The sequence below is a fragment of the Octodon degus genome, unplaced genomic scaffold (assembly GCF_000260255.1).
Source record: "Octodon degus isolate 3935 unplaced genomic scaffold, OctDeg1.0 scaffold00124, whole genome shotgun sequence".
Classification (NCBI taxonomy): Eukaryota; Metazoa; Chordata; class Mammalia; order Rodentia; family Octodontidae; genus Octodon; species Octodon degus.
Window position 1 is genome coordinate 7,414,358 of NW_004524700.1, and position 8,322 is coordinate 7,422,679.

Below are 8,322 nucleotides of genomic sequence, written 5' to 3' on the forward strand. Positions count from 1 at the left end.
TTTTTTTTTTGAAAGGTTTGATAAATAAAGAATGCCACTTTTATATTTAGCAAGGTTTTGGTATTTTGTTATTTGCTGTTTAATGAGTAAACCAAAGAATATTTACATTTTAAGCCACTTCAGTATTTTTTCTGTGTAACTTTTGGTGTGTGAATAAAGGGCATTTGCTTATTGTTATAAAAAAGAAATGAGGCCCAGGGAGATAGCTCAGTAGAATAAGTGCTTGTGTGGCAAGCACAGGGTCCTGAGTTCAATCCCCAGTACCACCAAAAAAAAGAAAAAGAAAAGAAATGGAAAATTGCTGACCATATATCATATAGGAAGTAACAGATCCATCTACTACCAGCACTAAATGTCCGCATTGTCACTGTGTCAATGATTAAGAGTACTCTCTGATGTTAAATTTACCTGCCTTCAGTAAACTGACATTAAAATATAGCTTACCATAAAAGATCCCATAAATGAAAATTCCAGAAGTTGAGATTCTGCTTTAAGATCACAGCCCAGAGAGGGGTGGTCAGTTTCTCAAGGACCCTCATTTGCTTGGCTAAGATGAGTAGTAAGGGCAAAAAGTGTCTCCATGTTTGATATTAAATCCTGACACTACAGTTAGACCTAATATTAATATTTGTACTTTGTAAAGTCAGTAAGTGATTGTTAGAATTTTGAAACAGTAGCATAATGACGACAGAGTTGGTCCCTTGAGCCTCATAACATACCAAGTCACACATGAATGGGGTTCAGCAACCTTTGACCACTTTTTTCCTCCTAAGGAAAAGCTGAGAGTGTGATCAGATGCAAACTATGGATTTCATCCATTCTGTCCGGTACTGTATCTCTCGGAAGTAAAGAAGGCGAAGTTTCTGGGCAGTTGGTAAAGGAGTTTCTTGCTTGTATTTAGCTATGTGCAGAACCAAGTCAAAAGAAATTTAGATCTGCCCAGCACATTGGGGTGAAATTGTTGTACCTGATGGCTAACAATCAGATGTGCTTAGGGCAACAGAAGGAACCTTAATTTTTTGGGAGGCAAGGAGGAGCACAGTCCCATCTGAATCTATAGCGATTGGTTCTAGGACTCTGAAGATAGCAAGATCTATGGGTACTCAAATCCCTTGTCTGAATGGTAGTATTTACATGTTAGGCTACCTTTTCCTAAAGCAGTGATGGTGAACCTTTTAGAGCTTTCAGTGATAAACAGCCTGCTGTGGCATGCATGCGGTATGTTTCTCACCACTGTCCTATAGTCTTTTAGCCATTTATAGATTATTTATAATACCTAACACAGGATAAATGCTACCGTGCTTCTGTGGACATAGGAGCCTGCTGGAAAATAAAATAATCAGCCTTGAAAACTGGAGATAGGGCCGGCCAAACAGCTCAGTGGATTAAAGCGCCTGCTTAGGCAGACACAGGGGCCAGGAGTTCAATCCCCGGGCCTGCTGTGCCAGCCCCACCCCTGGGGTGCACTGAGAAGGCGATTGAGATTGGGTGCGGTGGTGCGCACCTGTAATCCCAGCACTTGGGAGGCTATATACAAGAGGATCACTGCCAGTCCGATCTATACAGTGAGACCCTGTAGACCCTGTCCTAAATACAAAAAAGAAAAAAAAAAAGAAAACTGGAGAGGCTGGAGATTTGGCTCAGCAGTAGAATACTTGCCTACCGAGCTGGAAGCCCTGGATTCAGTCCTCTGCACCAAAAAAAAAAAAGAAAAGAAAAAAAAAGAAAATTGGAGATTAAAAAATGCCAGCTACAATGGCATCTTTGCCTTACTTCGCTTACAGAATTGCCACCAAGCAAGAGAATAGTGATGGCAATAGTTACACTGTTGTTGATGGGATAATGACAGAAAACAAGTTTGTGTTGTTAGCACAGACACTTTTTTGGGGGATAGAGGGGAGCTGGTTACTGAACCCAAGACCTTGTGGGTGCAGTATAGGCACTGTACTCCTGAACTTCCTATCCAGCTCCACTTTTTTTTTTTTTTAATATTTTCAGTTCATAGTGGAATTGACTCTACTGATACAGAACCCCAGAATTATGTTCAAATTATTTTATTAATTTTGTGCTGATGATGTTTTGTTAAAACTTATGAGTTAATAAGTGGATGATAACTATGTTGACAATGAATATTTATAAAGTAGTTATTATGTGCAAGTCCAATTCACTTAATCCCTGCCATAACTTTCATTATGTTATAGATTATGAAAGTAAAATAAGAGAAATTAAAAAATTTTCTTGAAATCAAACAGCTAGTAAGTACCACAATCAGAATATCAATAAAACTTTATTTAAATATAGTATAGTTAAAGATAATTCCAGTAACACTCTTGGCTTAGAGAATAGTAACCATTACTTAGATCTTCTAAAATGTTTTTCAGACAACAAAATGATAGTGTTTGAATCACTACAGATCTGACCTGGTTTCAAACAGAAGCGTTTTCAAGGTGGCTTCTAATTTGAAGGTGTCTTGTGACTGAGATTGTCCCTTGAGAAAATTAAGCTCCAGGTGCTCTTCCTAAGGCTGCCTCTGAGCCTCATTGAGGAGGTGCAGCATGTCCCCTTCCCTCAGCAGCCCCAGCGGAGGCCTGAGTGCTCTGCGTGTCTGAGGAGGGGCAACCGTGTGTTCACGGAGCAAGAGCAGTTCAGAGCTTCACATTTTCCTTCAGGTCCAGGGGTAGAAAGCCTTTGAACAAGAAAGCCTTGGTTTTTCTGATTTTAGACCTTTCAAACACAACTCAAAGTTAGTTTAAAAGAAAAACATGGTTAGAAACTTCAATAATATAGAAAGACTGCTTCTTTATATAATGTCATTCACACTTAGCTGCAAAGTTCTTTTTCCCCTACTACATAAATACATGTTACATACACACACACAGCTTAAACTTCCTGATGGATCCCTGTCCACCCAGAGTTTAAAATAGGACATTTTTTAGGCTGTACATCTCAAGTTGGTTGGATTTCTTTATAAAAAAATTTAGGGGCTAGGGAGGTAGCTCAGCAGTTGAAGCATCTGCCTGGCAAGCACAAGGTCCTAAGTTCGATCTTCGGTACTGCATGCTGTGCCGCACATGAAACTGAGCATGGTGTTACACACCTGTAATCCCAGCACTGGTGAAGCCTAAATAAGAGAATCACTATGAGTCAGAACTGCATAGCGAGACCCTGTATCAAAGAAGAAAAATTAAAATACAAAAAATTTTAGTTTATCTTTGACATACTTGAGAGATTATGAAACGGTATAATCTAGCACATTAACCTTGACAATAAATGAAAGATGAATATGTTCATCCCTACAATGAAAATATTGTAGTGTAACATTAAGTGCTACTAGGAAATTAAGATGTTCCGATAAAATGAAATGAATTAGCACATTAATAGAAATTATATTTAAAATTTGTGGCAGTCTTGTATTTCCATACTTGTATTATTTAAAGTGGCTGAATGCATTTGCATTCCTGGGCATGAAACTTCTAAACTCAAAACTGATTTAAATACTCTGCTGTTTATGATCAATAAAGCTTTATCCTAGCTTTGAAATAATTTCCTGTAATTCACATAAGGACTATAGAAACGTCCTGAAGAAAATGTTGAAGCACTAACTAGAAAAATGAGTCAACTTTTTGTTTCCAAAATGATACAAGAAAAAAAGCCATATGTGTTTTTAGTCACATCTGACCATCAGCATGAAGTACTATGTTGAAAATGCCTTGTCCCTTTCACTCAGGTAACTGCATCCTGGCTTTTCTTTGGCCAGAACTGGAGAGACATTTCATCTCAGGGAAACTCCCAAAGTGGAAACATTTCTGTGCAATTTTGATTCATTTCTGTCTCACTAAAGATATATTTTCCACTTAACAATGAATGTCACCCCCAAGTTATAGGCAACAAGTCACTCCAAAAGTACTGTAGGCTCAACACTGAAAGAGAATATGGAAAGTCATCCAGCGTTCACAGTGAAGAGAAAAACATCTGTGCTTTGGAAAATATTCTTCAAGCATAGAGCAGCGTGTTCTGTATCCACTGAGTTTCCATGAGATCGTTGTAAGATAAAGCAGCCAGTGGATAAAGCCTTCTTGTATTTTTCTTCCTGGGTGGCCAAGGGAGTTCTCTGCTTCCCCACTACTAGCTGGATAACTGTATTTTTGCCTTCTGGAAATCAGGTGACTGATCAGGAACTTGGGCTTTATTCTTAAAACATGGAAAGTATTTGATTTTTAAAAGTATGAATTTTGATTTGTAGAATGATCTAAGGCAGTATTCACTACACTTTGGTTTTTCCATTTAAAAGTTTACAGATAGAATAAATCATCTTTAAAAATTTCTATATGTGAGTATAGGCATGGGCGTGAAAGTAAAAAGCATAAATATCCTTATTATTACCATCATGTGGGGCGATTGATGTTTTATGAGTGCCCAGGTCTCGTTTTCCTGGAAATGGACTTTTATTAATCAGGGTAACACGTTCCAGCCTAAATGACCTGTCATCATCTTGTATTGTCCTTTTCTAAGACTTCTTGTTTTCAGAATGGCAAATACTTGCTAGAGGATTTATAAAACTCTGGAAGACATTTATCATCCTGGAAGGGGACACTGACAGATAAAGGTCCCAGCGTTACTGCTGTTCTTTAATCTCAGAGTCCGTGTGTTTTTCCATGAGTGAGGAATCCGATTTTATCCTGCTGAAGTCCTCGCTGACACTTGCACAGGGGCATCCTAAGATGGAAACAGTCCACGGTTTCCAGCACCTCTGTCAGAGGTTTGGCATCTCCAGCTCTGGGGTACTCACTGCAGGGTGACTGGTAGAACCCCGCTGGGAACAGCACTGCTAAGGCCTGAGGAAACCTGTGTTTGTAACTCCTTCCTGAGCAGGGTGCTCTCTTCCCCATCTTTCAAATTTCCTTAAAATCAGCTTCTTCAGCTTCTCATTTTAAGAATAAAATTCTTAATTCCTTTCTTTGTTTCCAAGGAATCAATGAAAGTAAGCCTGAGCCTAAAAGACCATAAGCCACAAACTTCAGCAGAGAGAGAGAATTTTATTAAATCCTAGTTCCTTTGAAATACTGGCTTTGGCTTTTGGTTTAGGAAAATACTTTTGGGTTGAGTTGTTGAAAGTAATGGTTTCTGACACTTACATATAATCTCTTACATTATTTTACTTCTGACATTTAAGGTATAGTTTAGACAATATAAATAGACTTACAAAAATATTTAGTAATAATGAAAAGCTAATTGTTAGCAAATAATTTTATTAACTGCATAATTAAAAACCAATAATTTTTTTAATTTAAAGAGAAAGATAATACTGAGTTTCAGAACAGACTAGGATAGTTATGGTAATTTAATACAATGCATATTTTGTCTGTGCACCAGTTATTCATATAGATACAGGTACACACAATATTAGCACAAAACTTTCCTTTTAATTAACTAGGAAAAGCTAACTAATTATTTTACCTATCTTGTATTTTTTCTTTTTCCCTTTTTCCTTTCCCCTTTCTCCCATCACAGTGTGATTTTTTAAAAAGCAGACTTTGTAATAGCTGGACTGGCAAGATAGCTCAGCAGTTTAAAGTGCCTGCTTAGGTAAGCTTAGGCAAGTGCAGGGACTGCAGTTTGATCACTGGCACCACATGCCATGCCAGCCCCTCCCCCATGGTGGGCTGAGCTGGCCATAAAAAAAATAGCTCAATCTTAACCCCAATGCCCAGCAACTAGGGAGTAGATAAAAAAGATGTGCTTTTTTTTTTTTTTTTAATATGATGGAGTACACTCAACCATAAGGAAGGATAAACTGGATACTTTTATAGGTAAATGGATGCTACTCAAGACCATATTTATAAGTGAAATAAATCAGACTCACTAGTGTGAGAAATTGGACAAGTAAATAAGATCCAAAATGTACAGTACATACTGTGAATTGGGAAGAAATTGTTCAGAAGAAAAGGAAGTCCCTTAAATTATTTTAGCATCCCTGCTGACTTTAGCGATCCATTCCAGCAAAACAAACCACCCCAGCATTCAGCGATTAAAAACACTAACCATTGGTTTTCCCTCACCATCCCAGGGGTGAATAGGCCCAGCTAAGCAGTTCTCTCTTTTGAGGATGTGGATTGAAGCTAGAATTACATGTGTGCTGGGCACATACTCATTAAGCTACACCCACATGCCCCTAGCCTTTAAGCGTACCTCACGAATGAATATAACAGCAAGGTACATTTTTATTAGTACATGTGTGTGGTACACAATGTTTACATTCCTTGTAGGGAGTTGGTTCATGTACAAAACATTTTAATTCCTTTTTTCTTCCCCATTCCCTCCCCTTTCCATCCTTGATCTCATTCCTATTTGAAAAACATCCATCTTCCTAGTTCTTACTATCTTTTTACTCTTTGTATTTTGGGCTTTTCATATGGAGAAAACCATGTAATATTTAATGTAATATTTTACTCATGGACTCATAAATATGGTCCATGTAATATTTGTGTGTCTGCTTTTGCATTATGTTCTCAAAGTGCATCCACTTTCCTACAAATGACTCAAGGTTAACTAAGATTTTTTTTAATGTAATAATATCCATTTCCTAAAAAGTATGCAAGTAATGATTTGTTAGAAACTTTATATTTTTAAACACCCTGGAGATTGCACCCAGAACCTCCTGCACACTAAGCAAGGCCACTCGAACTTGGAAGCTCTCTGGTTACAGTTGGATGGTGGCTAGGACTGGAATCTTCTGAAACTTTTCTGAGGATACTTGTAACAACTGGACCTCTTCACTTCCATGGTCTGCACTATCTTCTTACTAAGGAGTTCAAAAGTGCAAGAACCTAACTGCCTCCTGGGCATTCTTAAGGTTCATGCCCTGAATAGACTTTTCTGCATCATTATACTGGTCAAAGCAAATTGCAAGCTGTGTGGGGCTGCCCAAAACATCCTCCAGGTGGCTGATTCTCCAGAACTCACAGTGCTCCAAAGAATAATTAACAGTTTTGGCTTATTATAGTGAAAGGATACAGTCAACAAGGGAAGAAGATGCACTGAGCAGAGTCCAGGAGAGCCAAGTGCAGGTCATAGTTGGCCTTGTCCAGTAGAATTTTACTGACAGCACTTAGTGTTCCCAACATAATGCATGACAGACTATACAAAATATTACCAACTAAGAAACTCATCTGACCCTTTGTGTCCAGCGTGCTTACTGAAGTATGCAACACCCACATGACTGATCTTCATTACTCGGTTTCCAGCCCTGTTTTAAGTCAGAGACAGAATGTCCCTTGGCCCCAGGTAGACAGAACTGTTTACCATAAACCACATTGTTAGCTTAAGTTATGCAGCCTGACTCATGGTGCTAGTTATACAGACACATTATTATACAGCAGGATATTCCAAGGTCTTAGCAGTTATCTCCCAGGGTCTAGTTGTCCATCCTTTCTTTGGAATGGGCAGAGTTTGAATATCAGTTCCTGAATTAAATTTTTCCAGCACACAGGAAAAACATGAGTTTAATATAGAAGGAACTATCCAAGAGTGTGACTTCTGGGGTACATAGCTCTTCGAAGCTGTCTTTGGAGGCTAGATACCATTATCGTTTTTCCCTTATGGCCCCAGCAAAGACCACAGAATAGGGTGTCTGAAATTCATGGAATTGTTTGTTTTTAACTGGAAACAAATATGTAAAATAATGATGGAGTAGCTACTCATCAATGCATTTTTTGTCCCTGTCAACATGAGAGTCACATCTATGATGAGTTATTTATGTAACTCAAGAAATGATGATTGAATACCTAATATGTACTCAGCACCACTGTGGGCCCTGGAATGCCGCACTAACACCTGCTCCCTAATCCTGAAGAGTTTGCTGACTGAGGGGACTCTGAGAATGCTCAGGTAATTTAATGCAGACTTGGGGTTCCTGGGATTCTGAGGTGGCCAAGAGAGGTTTTGTTAGCCCAGTATAAGCTTTTGGACAAAATTTTCAGACAGTGTTTAAAAATGACAGAAAACAGTGAACTCAGAATCAGCAGTAGAGTGCTTGCCTAATATGTGCAATGCCCTGGATTAAATCCCCAGCACTGCAACATGAAATACTAAATAAAAGTCATGCCGTATGAGTAGCATATAAAAGCAATGAATTCAGCTAGATGTGGTGGTACACACATGTAGTACCAGTAACCTGTGATGCTGAGAAAGGAGGATCATAAATTTAAGGCCATCCTGGGCAACTTAATGAGATCCTGTCTCAAGGTTAAGAAAATAAAGTGATTAAGATGTAGCTCAGCGCTTTATAGATTCAGTTCCTGGTATGGCAAGAAAAAAAAAAAA

The 8,322-nt window shown here is 38.4% G+C and overlaps 1 protein-coding gene across 2 annotated transcripts in view; it reads left to right on the forward strand.

Annotated features, from left to right (window-relative positions):
* Positions 1-8,322, forward strand: part of Tnfaip8 (TNF alpha induced protein 8) — a 140,199-nt gene that overhangs the window by 121,141 nt on the left and 10,736 nt on the right. The window lies entirely within an intron of this gene.